A 17,372-nucleotide genomic window follows, 5' to 3' on the forward strand; every position below is an offset into this window, starting at 1 on the left:
CTCAGTAGCCCACACACAGTATTATATGCTCCTCAGTAGCCCCCACACAGTATTATATGCTCCTCAGTAGCACCCACACAGTATTATATGCTCCACAGCTCTAATCCTGTACTGTATTCCCCATTAGTGAGCGATCCAGGCGACAGCATGCTTGCCAACAAAGAGGGCTCTGTGTGCCCTCTCTGGCATGTGTTCCATAGGTTCGGCATCACAGCCCTAGGGGGTCTGATCCCTAATGCATTGCAAAATAATATCATTTGTATGATAGAGCCTTGCAGTTTGTATCCATGCCAAAAAAAAAATCCTGCAAATTTGGCTTCTTCACAATTACATTCCTAATTTATTGTGATGTCACAATGCAACCTAATGATGATGGTGTTGTATAACAAAGGTTGCCTTGTATCCCTACGCTAACAGGGTTCTGTGGGATTAGATCTGATATCTTTACCAGAAGCGGACCGCGTCTGATGAAATATAAGAGTCTTTCACTCACTAGTGAACATATCAAAATATTCTATGTGTCTGCAATCCTGCGAGGAAGAAGTGCGTCGGAGAAGTGTGTCCAGGTGACAATGGAGTCGTAAAGCTGATGTTGCTTCTGTATGTACAGCAGGAGGTTTGGAGTCACCAGAGATGAGGTGACGCATTTCACACTTTAGTATGTGGGTACAATCGTACATCTAGTTTGGTGACTTGCAGAGTTCAGACTTCTGAAATATGGCCACCTTTTTACATCTATAATACGCCCATAAGTCTCAGAATCATTGGGGTCCTAGGTATAGAGTACTATGGTGACCCAAACTTGGTTCAGTAGAACGTTGTCCTTGGTACTCATGGGCACGTGTCAGACATAAAAATGCAGCCATATTATGAAAAGACTATTATCTATCCAGAATGGGAATCAACTGTAGATCAAGAGTTGATATGGATAACCTATCCTTAGAATAGTCTACCAATATCAAGTCAGTGGAGGTCCAAAACTTGACACTGGAGGTACCCAGTTTCTGACCTTCTAGTTATCTGACTTCCTATCCTGCAGTCAATCAGTGATACTTGGAGGGCTGAGACCTGGTCATCTGGCCAAACTCCCTTGTGGGAGTCCTGATGAAGAATAGAAATATCCTTCAGAGTTAATATCTCAGGATAGGTTGACATCTGCGTTGCAGTCTCCACTGTAGATTCCTCTTAAAATTGACGGGAGAAATCTCCTGCAAGTTGGAAATCATCAGAAATCGGTTTGAAGCAGACATGTTTTCCAACCTTCAGGTCCACCTGGGGAAATCCAAATACTAGTGTGAACCTAGTGTCAGGTTACAGTACCAAAGTTCACTTTGTAAGGTATATACAACTAACACCTAAGAATAGTCATGAAATGTGTTGACCTATCCCCATGTACAACACTCAACAAGAACACGTCATCTCCCATGAGGACTCCCTGTGTCCGAGAATTGGAGAGTTGAGACTTTCCCACAGTGTTGTGTGAATTTCACATGGAACCTCAAATTATGGAGACAGTGTCACCTCCTTATTGTGATGTGAAGTGTGTCCATGGGAAAGACTCACTCGCTGTAGTCCAAGGATCCTTTTCCTATTTGGTGTCTTTGGTAACACTTCTAATGAGACTTTGATGTCCCCATGTCCTCCTGAGGTTTGTAAGAGGTCACCCAATTGGATATCTTATATATTTATTGACTTCTTTACAGTTGTTCAAAACAATATCCAAAATGCGTCTTGAGTTTGTGGCTAAAGCAAAGACATCCATTTTTCCGTCTGGGCTACGTCTACTCTAAACTAGGAAGATCTAAAGCCAACAATTCATGACATAAACTTTTGAGTTTATCAGATTCATTAACCCAACGTTGTCTTTAATTTCAAGCATTGGTGACCAACTTGTAGCACCACATTGGCCGTAGAGTTACATCTCCCAGCATGCCCTTAACATGTCGATCATGTTGAAGTTGGTCAGTTCCAGACTGTTCCATTTTTGGGGTTTTGGTATTTGAGATTTTATAAACTTTACATTGTTTTAAGTTATTCCAATACTGATTTTACACCGACGAGCAAAAGGGTAACAATGTTTTGCTCTTGTGACTTTCCGGCTCCATATCTCACCATCCATTACAGATTGGAATGTGAGGCTCCCATCATTTTATAGACAATCCTCTTGGCTATCTCATACATAAGTGTGACTTACAACTTTTTAGCATACGATTAGTTCCGCAGATTCTTGTCATGTGACTGCATTGTTACTGTTTTGCTCCTAAAAACTACATTTTTATTATTTTGTAAATCCGCCTTTGGCTTTCACGGCCTGAATCCTTCTGGGCTGTCAATTAGATTCAAGCATGTCTTGACCAAAATCTGACCCCAGTTTTCTTCTGCATGTTCCCGATTTTGGTGTATACTGGACAACTTACTTGGGTACAAATACAACTTTTTCTTCAACTCTACTCAGAAGTGTTGGATTGAGTTGAGGTCTGGGGACTGTGGGGGCCAATCCGGCCCCTCTACTTCATTGTTATTGAACCATTACTTCACAAATATCGAAGTTTACTTCTGGTCGTTGTCCTGCTGGGACAATATGTCGTCCTTTTCATACCCATAGTACTAAATCAGTAAGGCCAAGGTTTCCCTGGCTCAGCACAACTTGTTCCTCACCCTGGCCATTTTCGCATTTTGATGGCTGGCCTATCTATAGAAGACAAGCTCCAGGTTAGAGTCCATATTTTGCAAAAGCGTATTCATGGACCAGTAAATAATCTCAAACACAAAAATTCCAAAAACCATTACATTTCTGAAGCCATCGAGATAAATTCTGATAACAAACAGAGATAAAATGAATGCCGTGGATTCAATGGTAACTGACTATGTCTGGATGACCTCTGTCTAGACATGTTGTCATGACTTTTGTCAGAGATCACAATATTAATGGCCTATATTTAGGATATGTTATCATCATTGGATTGGTGGGGGTCCAAAGCCACATTGTTTGAACGGCCCTCTTAATTCTTTACATCAGTCTTTCTACTTAGCAGTGATAGGGCAAGATACTCCAGCTTCATCTCATTCATGTGAAGGGCAGTTCTAAGGTCCAGGGCCACTATAAGCAGCTGATCGGTGAGGGTGCTAAGAGTTGGCCCCCCACCAATTATTGATTGCCTATCCTAACAATACGTTACGGCTTTGGATATTGGATGACGAGGTGTATTGATACATTAGTTGAGCAATCAAAATTGTAAAACCATAAAAAAAAATTTAAAATTTGCACTTGCATTGGCCGGGAATCGAACCCGGGCCTCCCGCGTGGCAGGCGAGAATTCTACCACTGAACCACCAATGCTTAGCATGTCAGTTCTGGATCCCTTTAAGAAGTTAAAATAAAGGAACCTGATGGGTTGGTGTTGTCTAAATCAATATGATTGAAGGTAGACCCTACAGTCAACCTCATGATGGACAGATATGGCCCCACACTTAGCAGCAGGTTATGGTAAACTATGCGAGTTATTCCCTCACTGGTGAATATCTGAAATGCTTCTATGTATCCACATTCCTGTGAAGAGCATTAAGAGGGAGACCTGTATCTGAGAAGTGTGTCCACGTGACAATGGAGTCGTAAAGTTGACATGCTCCTCTACGAACAACAGGAGGTTTGGTGTCCCAGGAAGAAGACCAGGAGATGAGGTGACACATTTATCTCTTCGGTATATCACTAGAAACTTCCATCTAGTTTGGTAAATTACAAAGATCCGACATACAAAATATGGCCACAAGTCTTAGACCTTTTGTAGATCTAGGGTTCTATGGGGACCCAAGCTTGGATCACCAGAGTAGAGTTTGGGGACTGATGGGCCTTTGTCACGTAGACCAATGGTCATAGAAGAACTGATTCACAATTCTGTGTATACAAAGTTGAGTCCAAAGAGCTTCTTTTAGTTTGTTTTTCTAAGATAATTGAGTATTCGTTCTCTAATATGGCCTAACATTACCTACCCCTCTCCACTCCAGTTCTGCTGCTCAACATTTTTGCGCAATTTGGCCAGTGCAACTGAACATCCAGTGATGACATAATTTGCCTAAACCTCTACAGGTAATGTGACTACGACTACAGAGATCTGGTGGTCTGGCCTCATGGAGAGAAGGATCCTCCAGAGTCAATATCATCAGATTACTGTACCAAAGTTGAACTTTTCAAGGTACACACAACTAACACCTAAGAATAGTCATCAAATGTGTTGTCATATCAGGTAGGGTGTGCCCAATGCTCAGCAAGCACATGTCCTCCACCATGAGGACTTCCTTTGTCTGGGAGTTGGAGAATTGAGAATTTCCCGCAGTGTTGTGTGAATATCACAAGGAATCTCAAATTATAGAGACAGTGTCACCTCCTTAGTGTGATATGAAGTGTGTCCATGGGAAAGACTCACTTGACAAAGTCCAACATGAAGTCCATTTGGTGTCTCCATTAACACTTTTAAGGACACTTTGCTGTCCCCATCTCCTACAGAGGTCTATTATGAGACCAATCATTGTGTTCTACCTGGATAACTCAGAGGCTTCTCCAGCCTATATACTGTTGGATGTCTTCCATCTTGTCTCATCGACTCATTTGCAAACGAATATCGAAATGCATGAGTTCAGTGAGTTGGTGGTCAAGCAAAAAGATAAATTGCCCCAAGGAATTTTTCCATCTGGTATATTCGATGTCATAAATCTATCCCAAGCCAAGAAGATCTATAACCTGACAACAATGGGCTGGATATAGACAAAATGTGGCCCTGGGCAAAATTAAAAGCGGGTTGCATCCTGTCCACTACCAGCTATCAGCACCCAGAGGCCACTAGAACAATCGGACCCCAACAGATCGCGGGCTGATGTCTTAACCTGTGTACAAGTCATCAGTATCACAAAACATCTGGAAAACCTCCCTTGTTGTGGACTCCAGAGCATGCTTTGCACACGGGGCGTGATGCAGTGAGGTCATCTACACTCACCGGCCATTTTATTAGGTACACCTGTCCAACTGCTCGTTAACACTTAATTTCTAATCAGCCAATCACATGGCGGCAACTCAGTGCATTTAGGCATGTAGACATGGTCAAGACAATCTCCTGCAGTTCAAACCGAGCATCAGTATGGGGAAGAAAGGTGATTTGAGTGCCTTTGAACGTGGCATGGTTGTTGGTGCCAGAAGGGCTGGTCTGAGTATTTCAGAAACTGCTGATCTACTGGGATTTTCACGCACAACCATCTCTAGGGTTTACAGAGAATGGTCCGAAAAAGAAAAAACATCCAGTGAGCGGCAGTTCTGTGGGCGGAAATGCGTTGTTGATGCCAGAGGTCAGAGGAGAATGGCCAGACTGGTTCGAGCTGATAGAAAGGCAACAGTGACTCAAATAGCCACCCGTTACAACCAAGGTAGCCAGAAGAGCATCTCTGAACGCCGCACAGTACGTCCAACTTTGAGGCTACAGATGGGCTACAGCAGCAGAAGACCACACCGGGTGCCACTCCTTTCAGCTAAGAACAGGAAACTGAGGCTACAATTTGCACAAGCTCATCGAAATTGGACAATTGAAGATTGGAAAAACGTTGCCTGGTCTGATGAGTCTCGATTTCTGCTGCGACATTCGGATGGTAGGGTCAGAATTTGGCGTCAACAACATGAAAGCATGGATCCATCCTGCCTTGTATCAACGGTTCAGGCTGGTGGTGGTGGTGTCATGGTGTGGGGGAATATTTTCTTGGCACTCTTTGGGCCCCTTGGTACCAATTGAGCATCGTTGCAACGCCAAAGCCTACCTGAGTATTGTTGCTGACCATGTCCATCCCTTTATGACCACAATGTACCCAACATCTGATGGCTACTTTCAGCAGGATAATGCACCATGTCATAAAGCTGGAATCATCTCAGACTGGTTTCTTGAACATGACAATGAGTTCACTGTACTCCAATGGCCTCCACAGTCACCAGATCTCAATCCAATAGAGGAGCATCTTTGGGATGTGGTGGAACGGGAGATTCGCATCATGGATGTGCAGCCGACAAATCTGCGACTGCAACTGTGTGATGCCATCATGTCAATATGGACCAAAATCTCTGAGGAATGCTTCCAGCACCTTGTTGTATCTATGCCACGAAGAATTGAGGCAGTTCTGAAGGCAAAAGGGCGTCCAACCCGTTACTAGCATGGTGTACCTAATAAAGTGGCCGGTGAGTGTATATCAGAGCAGACTTGGTAATTTTGTCAAAAGTTTCAGTTGCATTGGCCAGGAATCGAACCCGGGCCTCCCGCGTGGCAGGCGAGAATTCTACCACTGAACCACCAATGCTTGATGTGGTTATCAAATCAAAACAGCAACAACGTGAAGCAATGCCGAAAAGGCTTCTGTGGGAAATATTAATTTAAACAGCTACGTAGAGAACAACGACTGCCCTTTAAGAAGTATTTTTCATAAAACACTTAAAGGAATTGTACACAGGATGTCAGTTATGAGTCTGAAGAGCAACAGTCCATAAGCTGGGAACTTAGGTATGTCCCGTTGTCCTCCATTGATGAATAGAGTGCAATGGACAAGACCATCCATCATGCCTTTCATCTAGAGAAGAATCAGGTTCCATGTTCATGAGATTGTGGCTGTCCCAATGGTCAGACCCCCACTGATCGGCCACATCCCCACCCTCCATTGTCCTCTTTAAAGGAGCATTCAAGCCACTAAGCAATTGTCTTAATTCGAGCAATAGCAACAGTACAGGTGCGGACCAGCAACAAGCACATAGCGGAAATGGCCAAGAAGCAACGTAATGGTGTCCAAACACTGATACCATAAAAATTTTGTTTATTGGTCACTCTGGCTAAAAAAAAATCCATATGTTACGACCCTGACTTTAAAACAAAAACATTGCTTAAAGGGATCCTATCATTCAGACGATATTTTTTCTAAGTACCACATCGGAATAGCCTTAAGAATGGCTATTCTTCTCCTACCTTTCGTTGTCTTCTCCGTGCCGCCGTTCGCCTACAATGCTGGTACTTGGCGGTATGTAAATTAGTTCTCTTGCAGCACTGGGGGCGGGCCCCAGCGCTCAGACAGCACTGGGGGTGTCCCCAATAGTGCAAGAGAACTCTCTGCAGCGCTGCCTACTCTTCTTCAGCAGCGTCATCGTCAGCCTCTTCTTCCGGCGGTGGCTTGTAACTTCTAAGGCCTCCGGCCTTGGGCAGAGCAGACTGTGCATGCCGATAGGCCACGAGAAAACAGCCGCATGCATAGTATTGTAAGCGGCCATTTTCTCGGGGCCTGTGGGCATGCGCGGTCTTCTCTGGCCGAGGCCTAGAAGTAAGATGACACCGCCGGAAGAAGAGAATGAAGAGGCCTTTCCTGACGAAGATGGAGGCGGCACTGGAGAGAGTTCTCTCGCAGCATTGGGGCCGCCAGTACTGCGAGAGAGCTCATTTACATAAGGAGAAGAACCGGGATTGTAGGTAAACGGTGGCACGGAGAAGACAACGAAAGGTAGGAGAAGAATAGCCTTTCTTAAGGCTATTCCTACGTGGTACTTAGAAAAAAATGCCATCTGAATGATAGGATCCCTTTAACAAGCACGTTCACTTCACCTCCTAAAAACTTAGACAAAAAAATTTGTACTCCAGAATGGTACCAAAGGGAAGCACATAAAAAAAAAACTGCGATCTGCTCCATCGATAGATTAATTAAAAAAATAATTAAGTAGGGGTGCCCCAAGGTAACACTTTGCCCCACAGGGGCCACTTGGCAAAAAAGGTCGGGAAATATTGTCCCGTCAACTAATCAAGCCCAAACAAGTTTGGTCACTTCTCCTCTCCTGTGTATAGACATCTTATGACAGTACAGAATATATTGTTTATTATGTCACCGCACAACTGGGCATCTGACCCACCAGGAAGGGTTCCCATTTGTTTAACCCCTTCAGGGTGCATGGTCTTTGCATGTTAATCTTAGGTGAATTTCGTATTTTCCCTCGCTGTCTTCCAAAATTCATTGACGTACGCGTTCCCCATAAGGGATAGATAACTCTATATTTGGATAGTCGGGGCTTACACGCACATGGGGACATTGAACATGTTTGTTTATTTATTTTTGTTTACATTATATATTTTTTTAAATAAAAATCTGAGTTTTTTTTACTTTTGTATTATTTGTTTATTTATTTTTGAGCATTTTCACTTTTTTTCCTGTCAGAGCGTGAAGCTGGGAAACATAGTATGGAAGAACATTACACATTATTTCCTATAGGAACCATTGCCTAGGCAGTCAGGAGGCCACGGTCCAGCCTTTTGGCTGCCATGGCGAGCCATTGGAATCCACAATATATTCACGAGGAGTTCATTTGGTGACAAGGAGGTGCGATCTTTCCCCAGACCCCTTGGATGTGGTAATCGCTATTGGGCACAGCATCCGGGGGATACTCCGACTTCGACAGCCTTTCACACAGCCAAGAGCAATGCTTCAGGTACAGCTTCTGTGCACACGGCATTACAGCGCCGTACTATTACTGAGCTGAGCGTTAACTATATACTCAACATGACATAATAGTACAGTGAAGCCTCTCCAAAGATGCTAAGTTATGCTGAGGGGAAGTTATGATAAAACTGTCCATACACAGTTGACTTTTGTCAGCCGAAATGCTTAATTTTGACCATTTTGATCAACAATGAGATCTAAAAATTCTGTCATATTGACTTTTTTCTGCAAAAAGAAAGGTTAATTTTGGAAGCCCAGGGATGAAGGTCAGAAGACTGTCCATTGGGCTGTGACAGATATTCACTACTATGTCAATGTAAACTCCATGTCTTACTATAGGACTTTGGCCTACCTCCCAACCATACCGGATCCTGTAGAACAGTCCCAGATTGTGAGTCCAGTCCCATAGCCCCGGTTGGGGGGAGGGATATGTCCCAGATTCAGCTCATCTGCCTCGAGAGGAGGCAGATGAGTTGAATACAGAGGTAAAGCAGGAGCCATATGCGGACAGTGCTTGCTTCACCACTATTCCCCTGCTTATGTTATGGCCCCGGGAACCGTTGGCGCGATGTGATGACATCACTCAAATCGTGCTTATAGCTCCCTTAACACTCCAGGAGAAGAGACAGCAGGGGAGTGAGGAGAGGTGAGTATCAGTGATGTTATTATGTTAAACTGTGGGGAGAACATTAGACTGGGGAGAGATAAAGGGGGACATTAAACTGGAGGCAGATGAAGGGGGTTATTAAATTGGTGGCAGATGAAGGGGACATTAAATTGGTGGAAGATGAAGGGGGGCATTTAGCTGGTGGCAGATGAAAGGGGCATTAAATTGGTGAAAGATGAAGGGGACAATTTAACTGGAGACAGATGTAGGGGAACATTAAATTGGTGACAGATGAAGGGGAATATTAAGCTGTTGGCAGATGAAGGGAGACATTTACACTGGTGGCAGATGGAAGGGGTCATTAAATTGGTGTGAACATTAAACTTGGGAAAATTGGAAGAGGACATTAAATCATGGGGTAGCGTTAACAATGTCTGCCTATAGTTGCCCCCGGTTTGATGTCCCCCTCCAGCTGCCCCAGTTTTATGTCCTCCTCTATTTGCCCTCAGTTTAAACTGGGGCACGAGAAGAGGGACTTAATACTGTGGGGCAATTGGCGGGGAACATTATAATCTGGGGGCAATAATGTTAGGGTGAATGTAGGAGCATTATACTGAATGGAGGTGCCCCCTCAAAAATGGGGGAGAATGGGTCAACATAGAAGTGAGCAGAGCTAAATTTACTGTGGTGCGCCATACTTTCTGTCCCCGTTTCTGTCCTTTGAAAGTTGTGAGGTATTTACTCTCGTAGTAGGTTTCAGTCCAGCAAAGGCAACATAGGAGAGGTGGCATGAGGACTACAGAGAGCAGTAAGCCCAAAACACTTTCTTATACAGATGGGTGCAAAGTTGTATATGTTAGCAAACAGCAAAAGAAATAATAAGTAAATGCCAAGAAAGTTATTAAAATTGAATTTCTTCTCAAAAGTTGGTGAGAAAAAGAAAAGACAGCTTGCATTGGCCGGGAATCGAACCCGGGCCTCCCGCGTGGCAGGCGAGAATTCTACCACTGAACCACCAATGCTTTGCATAGATACTTTACATTTCAAAAATGCTTAAAAAAGTAATGCGAGCAAACAGAACTATAGTGGTTATATTTCTGTTCATAGAAATTACTGTTGCAGCAGTTTTATTCCTGTAAATATAAGTCAGTATTATAGAGACCAAATACAGTGTATCTTACCTCAAAGCCGTGTATATCTTGTTATCTTATACATAGGGGCAGTATTATAGTAGTTATATTCTTGTACATAGAAGTAGTATTATAGTAGTTATATTCTTGTACATAGGAGTAGTATTATAGTAGTTATATTCTTGTACATAGGAGCAGTATTATAGTAGTTATATTCTTGTACATAGGGGCAGTATTATAGTAGTTATATTCTTGTACATAGGGGGTAGTATTATAGTAGTTATATTCTTGTACATAGGAGTAGTATTATAGTAGTTATATTCTTGTACATAGGGGCAGTATTATAGTAGTTATATACTTGTACATAGGAGTAGTATTATAGTAGTTATATTCTTGTACATAGGAGTAGTATTATAGTAGTTATATTCTTGTACATAGGAGTAGTATTATAGTAGTTATATTCTTGTACATAGGGGGTAGTATTATAGTAGTTATATTCTTGTACATAGGAGTAGTATTATAGTAGTTATATTCTTGTACATAGGGGCAGTATTATAGTAGTTATATTCTTGTACATAGGAGTAGTATTATAGTAGTTATATTCTTGTACATAGGAGTAGTATTATAGTAGTTATATTCTTGTACATAGGAGCAGTATTATAGTAGTTATATTCTTGTACATAGAAGTAGTATTATAGTAGTTATATTCTTGTACATAGGAGGTAGTATTATAGTAGTTATATTCTTGTACATAGGAGCAGTATTATAGTAGTTATATTCTTGTACATAGGGGCAGTATTATAGTAGTTATATACTTGTATATAAGAGTAGTATTATAGTAGTTATATTCTTTTACATAGGAGCAGTATTATAGTAGTTATATTCTTGTGCAAAGGAGTAGTATTATAGTAGTTATATTCTTGTACATAGGAGCAGTATTATAGTAGTTATATTCTTGTACATAGGGGCAGTATTATAGTAGTTATATTCTTGTACATAGGGGGTAGTATTATAGTAGTTATATTCTTGTACATAGGAGTAGTATTATAGTAGTTATATTCTTGTACATAGGGGCAGTATTATAGTAGTTATATACTTGTACATAGGAGTAGTATTATAGTAGTTATATTCTTGTACATAGGAGTAGTATTATAGTAGTTATATTCTTGTACATAGGGGGTAGTATTATAGTAGTTATATTCTTGTACATAGGAGTAGTATTATAGTAGTTATATTCTTGTACATAGGGGCAGTATTATAGTAGTTATATTCTTGTACATAGGAGCAGTATTATAGTAGTTATATTCTTGTACATAGGAGTAGTATTATAGTAGTTATATTCTTGTACATAGGAGCAGTATTATAGTAGTTATATTCTTGTACATAGGAGTAGTATTATAGTAGTTATATTCTTGTGCAAAGGAATAGTATTATAGTAGTTATATTCTTGTACATAGGAGTAGTATTATAGTAGTTATATTCTTGTACATAGGAGTAGTATTATAGTAGTTATATTCTTGTACATAGGAGTAGTATTATAGTAGTTATATTCTTGTACATAGGGGCAGTATTATAGTAGTTATATTCTTGTACATAGGAGTAGTATTATAGTAGTTATATTCTTGTACATAGGGGGTAGTATTATAGTAGTTATATTCTTGTACATAGGAGTAGTATTATAGTAGTTATATTCTTGTACATAGGAGTAGTATTATAGTAGTTATATTCTTGTACATAGGGGGTAGTATTATAGTAGTTATATTCTTGTACATAGGAGTAGTATTATAGTAGTTATATTCTTGTACATAGGGGCAGTATTATAGTAGTTATATTCTTGTACATAGGAGCAGTATTATAGTAGTTATATTCTTGTACATAGGAGTAGTATTATAGTAGTTATATTCTTGTACATAGGAGCAGTATTATAGTAGTTATATTCTTGTACATAGGAGTAGTATTATAGTAGTTATATTCTTGTGCAAAGGAATAGTATTATAGTAGTTATATTCTTGTACATAGGAGTAGTATTATAGTAGTTATATTCTTGTACATAGGAGTAGTATTATAGTAGTTATATTCTTGTACATAGGAGTAGTATTATAGTAGTTATATTCTTGTACATAGGGGCAGTATTATAGTAGTTATATTCTTGTACATAGGAGTAGTATTATAGTAGGTATATTCTTGTGCATAGGAGTAGTATTATAGTAGGTATATTCTTGTACATAGGAGTAGTATTATAGTAGTTATATTCTTGTACATAGGGGCAGTATTATAGTAGTTATATTCTTGTACATAGGAGTAGTATTATAGTAGTTATATTCTTGTGCAAAGGAATAGTATTATAGTAGTTATATTCTTGTACATAGGAGTAGTATTATAGTAGTTATATTCTTGTGCAAAGGAATAGTATTATAGTAGTTATATTCTTGTACATAGGAGTAGTATTATAGTAGTTATATTCTTGTACATAGGAGTAGTATTATAGTAGTTATATTCTTGTACATAGGGGCAGTATTATAGTAGTTATATTCTTGTACATAGGAGTAGTATTATAGTAGTTATATTCTTGTACATAGGAGTAGTATTATAGTAGTTATATTCTTGTACATAGGGGCAGTATTATAGTAGTTATATTCTTGTACATAGGAGTAGTATTATAGTAGTTATATTCTTGTACATTGGAGCAGTATTATAGTAGTTATATTATTGTACATAGGAGCAGTATTATAGTAGTTATATTATTGTACATAGGAGCAGTGTTATAGTAGTTATATTCTTGTACATAGGAGCAGTATTATAGTAGTTATATACTTGTACATAGGAGTAGTATTATAGTAGTTATATTCTTGTACATAGGAGTAGTATTATAGTAGTTATATTCTTGTACATAGGAGTAGTATTATAGTAGTTATATTCTTGTACATAGGGGGTAGTATTATAGTAGTTATATTCTTGTACATAGGAGTAGTATTATAGTAGTTATATTCTTGTACATAGGGGCAGTATTATAGTAGTTATATTCTTGTACATAGGAGTAGTATTATAGTAGTTATATTCTTGTACATAGGAGTAGTATTATAGTAGTTATATTCTTGTACATAGGAGCAGTATTATAGTAGTTATATTATTGTACATAGGAGTAGTATTATAGTAGTTATATTCTTGTACATAGGAGCAGTATTATAGTAGTTATATTATTGTACATAGGAGCAGTGTTATAGTAGTTATATTCTTGTACATAGGAGCAGTATTATAGTAGTTATATTCTTGTACATAGGAGCAGTATTATAGTAGTTATATTATTGTACATAGGAGTAGTATTATAGTAGTTATATTCTTGTACATAGGAGCAGTATTATAGTAGTTATATTCTAGTACATAGGAGCAGTATTATTGTAGGTATATTCTTGTGCAAAGGAATAGTATTATAGTGCTAAGTTACACAAACTTAGCATACAGTATCACTCATGATAGGCTTAGATACATCTGAATGCTTGTAACTTTGTATACTTTTATGGGTATATTTCTGAAAAACTGGTTCTCTTGCTATGATAATATTTGATCATTTGCATCCAAGGGTGAAAAACCATCCTACACTGGCAAACCTGCAAACGACTGCTCAGCAGACAGTACGACATATTATTGGCTCAGATACATCAGCACATCAGAATGTATAACATAGGAGTTACTCAGATACATTGCCTAAGCAGACAATGTCACATGTGATATATTTGATATATCGGCTCAGCAAATTGTTGCAGAAACAAGAGAATTAGTTACAACTTCTCAGCACAGTATCACATAGACAGACATGATAGATTTGGATACAGCAGCTGGGTCTCCTTGGAGGTGCAGATGTGGAATGTGAGCCGGTGACGTGGCGCTTGGATTTGACACGTTGACAGAAATATCAGTAGTGGTCTCCTTGTCCCTCCCTGAAATGTCTGGTACCAGTCTGAGGGTGGGGTCAGCGGGGCTCGGATTCTAGTCCGGGATCCTGTTACATAGAAGATCAGAAATATTCTCCTTCCTCTGCTACATTTCATACAGATTGCCGTCATTTCATGGAAAACTTATTTTGGACTTTTAACAATCTTGGATTCACAAAGCAGGAATCAGATTCCAATACGGGTACCAAATACCTGCAAGTTTTTTGCTACACACTTACCCCTGTAGGATGGAGGTTCAGATAGTGGAGGGACATCCCAGGGCACAAGTGTTAGACTTAAAGATACACCAAATGGATCAAACAGTATCCAAGATTTCTATAAAGTTGGTTCTAATTAGGGTTGAGCGATTGGGATCGGGAAAGATTGGATGCCAATCGGCAATTGAGCAAATTTCATGATCGTGAACGGGATCGGATGGAAAATGATCGAAAATCAGATTTTAAACACGATCCTGAAATCTCAAGATCGGCTCAACCCAAGTTCTGATTATGACAAAGCAGAATCCAGACAAACTGACGTCAAAAACTTTCTCTGTGATCAACATATAAAATCCCTTTTAACATAGTTAGGGCCTGTTCACACTGAGATTTTAGCAGGCAGATTTTGATGTGAAATCCACCTCAAAATCCGCCTTCAAAAATGGCTCCTATTCACTTCCCTTTTCCACCATGTGAACATACCCTTAAATAATAAGGACCCAGCACTGACCCCTGGGGTACACCACATATACCAGAGGACCCGGCACTGACCCCTGGGGTACATCACATATACCAAAGGACCCAGCACTGACCCCTGGGGTACACCACATATACCAGAGGACCCAGCACTGACCCCTGGGGTATACCACATATACCAGAGAACCCAGCACTGACCCCTGGGGTACACCACATATACCAGAGGACCCGGCACTGACCCCTGGGGTACATCACATATACCAAAGGACCCAGCACTGACCCCTGGGGTACACCACATATACCAGAGGACCCAGCACTGACCCCTGGGGTATACCACATATACCAGAGGACCCAGCACTGACCCCTGGGGTACACCACATATACCAGAGGACCCGGCACTGACCCCTGGGGTACACCACATATACCAGAGAACCCAGCACTGACCCCTGGGGTACACCACATATACCAGAGGACCCGGCACTGACCCCTGGGGTACATCACATATACCAAAGGACCCAGCACTGACCCCTGGGGTACACCACATATACCAGAGGACCCAGCACTGACCCCTGGGGTATACCACATATACCAGAGGGCCCAGCACTGACCCCTGGGGTACACCACATATACCAGAGGGCCCAGCACTGACCCCTGGGGTACACCACATATACCAGAGGGCCCAGCACTGACCCCTGGGGTACACCACATATACCAGAGGACCCAGCACTGACCCCTGGGGTACACCACATATACCAGAGGACCCAGCACTGACCCCTGGGGTACACCACATATACTAGAGGACCCAGCACTGACCCCTGGGGTACACCACATATACCAGAGTACCCGGCACTGACCCCTGGGGTACATCACATACAGCAGAGGACCCAGCACTGACCCCTAGGGTACATCACATATACCAGAGGACCCAGCACTGACCCCTGGGGTACACCACATATACCAGAGGACCCAGCACTGACCCCTGGGGTACACCACATACACCAGAGGACCCGGCACTGACCCCTGGGGTACACCACATATAACAGAGGACCCAGCACTGACCCCTGGGGTACATCACATATACCAGAGGACCCAGCACTGACCCCTGGGGTACACCACATATACCAGAGGAGCCAGCACTGACCCCTGGGGTACACCACATATACCAGAGGACCCAGCACTGACCCCTGGGGTACACCACATATAGCAGAGGACCCAGCACTGACCCCTGGGGTACACCACATATACCAGAGGACCCAGCACTGACCCCTGGGGTACACCACATATAACAGAGGACCCAGAACTGACCCCTGGGGTACACCACATATAGCAGAGGACCTAGCACTGAGCCCTGGGGTACACCACATATACCAGAGGACCCAGCACTGACCCCTGGGGTACACCACATATAACAGAGGACCCAGCACTGACCCCTGGGGTACATCACATATAACAGAGGACCCAGCACTGACCCCTGGGGTACACCACATATAGCAGAGGACCCAGCACTGACCCCTGGGGTACACCACATATAACAGAGGACCCAGCACTGACCCCTGGGGTACACCACATATACCAGAGGACCCGGCACTGACCCCTGGGATACACCACATAGAACAGAGGAGCCAGCACTGACCTCTGGGGTACACCTCATATAACAGAGGACCCAGCACTGACCCCTGGGGTACACCTCATATAACAGAGGACCTAGCACTGACCCCTGGGGTACATCACATATACCAGAGGACCCAGCACTGACCCCTGGGGTACACCACATATACCAGAGGACCCAGTACTGACCCCTGGGGTACATCACATATACCAGAGGACCCAGCACTGACCCCTGGGGTACATCACATATACCAGAGGACCCAGCACTGACCCCTGGGGTACACCACATATACCAGAGGACCCAGCACTGACCTCTGGGGTACACTGCATATAATAGAGGACCCGGCACTGATCCCTGGGGTACATCACATAGAACAAAGGATCCAGCACTGACCTCTGGGGTACATCACATATACCAGAGGACCCAGCACTGACCCCTGGGGTACACCACATATACCAGAGGACCCAGCACTGACCCCTGGGGTACACCACATATACTAGAGGACCCAGCACTGACCCCTGGGGTATACCACATATACCAGAGGACCCAGCACTGACCCCTGGGGTACACCACATACACCAGAGGACCCAGCACTGACCCCTGGGGTACACCACATATACCAGAGGACCCGGCACTGACCCCTGGGGTACATCACATACAGCAGAGGACCCAGCACTGACCCCTGGGGTACATCACATACAGCAGAGGACCCAGCACTGACCCCTGGGGTACATCACATATACCAGAGGACCCAGCACTGACCCCTGGGGTACACCACATATACCAGAGGACCCAGCACTGACCCCTGGGGTACACCACATATACCAGAGGACCCGGCACTGACCCCTGGGGTACACCACATATAACAGAGGACCCAGCACTGACCCCTGGGGTACATCA

The 17,372-nt window shown here is 42.3% G+C and overlaps 3 non-coding genes across 3 annotated transcripts; all 3 read right to left on the reverse strand.

Moving 5' to 3' along the window:
- Window positions 1-3,269: 3,269 nt before the first annotated feature.
- TRNAG-GCC (transfer RNA glycine (anticodon GCC)) lies at window positions 3,270-3,340 on the reverse strand. The gene has a single exon. It is a non-coding gene; the product is annotated as a tRNA-Gly (tRNA).
- Window positions 3,341-6,259: 2,919 nt separating this feature from the next.
- Window positions 6,260-6,330, reverse strand: TRNAG-GCC (transfer RNA glycine (anticodon GCC)). The gene has a single exon. It is a non-coding gene; the product is annotated as a tRNA-Gly (tRNA).
- A 3,727-nt stretch (window positions 6,331-10,057) lies between these two features.
- Window positions 10,058-10,128, reverse strand: TRNAG-GCC (transfer RNA glycine (anticodon GCC)). The gene has a single exon. It is a non-coding gene; the product is annotated as a tRNA-Gly (tRNA).
- Between the last annotated feature and the right edge of the window lie 7,244 nt (window positions 10,129-17,372).

This window comes from Leptodactylus fuscus, chromosome 5, assembly GCF_031893055.1.
Source record: "Leptodactylus fuscus isolate aLepFus1 chromosome 5, aLepFus1.hap2, whole genome shotgun sequence".
Taxonomy (NCBI): Eukaryota; Metazoa; Chordata; class Amphibia; order Anura; family Leptodactylidae; genus Leptodactylus; species Leptodactylus fuscus.